This window comes from Crocuta crocuta, unplaced genomic scaffold (assembly GCF_008692635.1).
Source record: "Crocuta crocuta isolate KB4526 unplaced genomic scaffold, BGI_CrCroc_1.0 scaffold475, whole genome shotgun sequence".
Classification (NCBI taxonomy): domain Eukaryota; kingdom Metazoa; phylum Chordata; class Mammalia; order Carnivora; family Hyaenidae; genus Crocuta; species Crocuta crocuta.
Window position 1 is genome coordinate 448,307 of NW_027529518.1, and position 469 is coordinate 448,775.

Sequence of the window (469 nt, forward strand, 5' to 3'; positions counted from 1 at the left end):
CCAGTTCAGAGCCTGGAGCCTATTTCAGAGTCTGTGTCTCCCTCTCTCTGACCCTCCCCTGCTCACGCTGTCTCTCTTTCTCTCCTAGAAATAAATAAAAAAATATTTAAAAAAATAAATAAATGAAATAAAATAAAATGCACACACACATTAAGTATGTGCACTTGTTGTGATGAGCACCAGGTGATGTATGGAAGTGTTGAATCACTGAAATAGCTGAAACTAATATTTCACTGTATACTAACTAGAATTTAAATAAAATCTTAGAAAGATAAAAATAAAATGCTTNACAGGGAATGAGGAGGCAACAGTGGGATCAAGTTCCACTCCCTCTATTTGGAGAGGAAATGGTGCAAGAATTGATGTAGTAAGTGGAAGACAACACTACAACCTCATGAGGAAAACCATCCCAAAGGAAGTGTTTGTCAGAAAAATGTGACCTGCAAGAAAGAAGCTCCCGGATATAGGG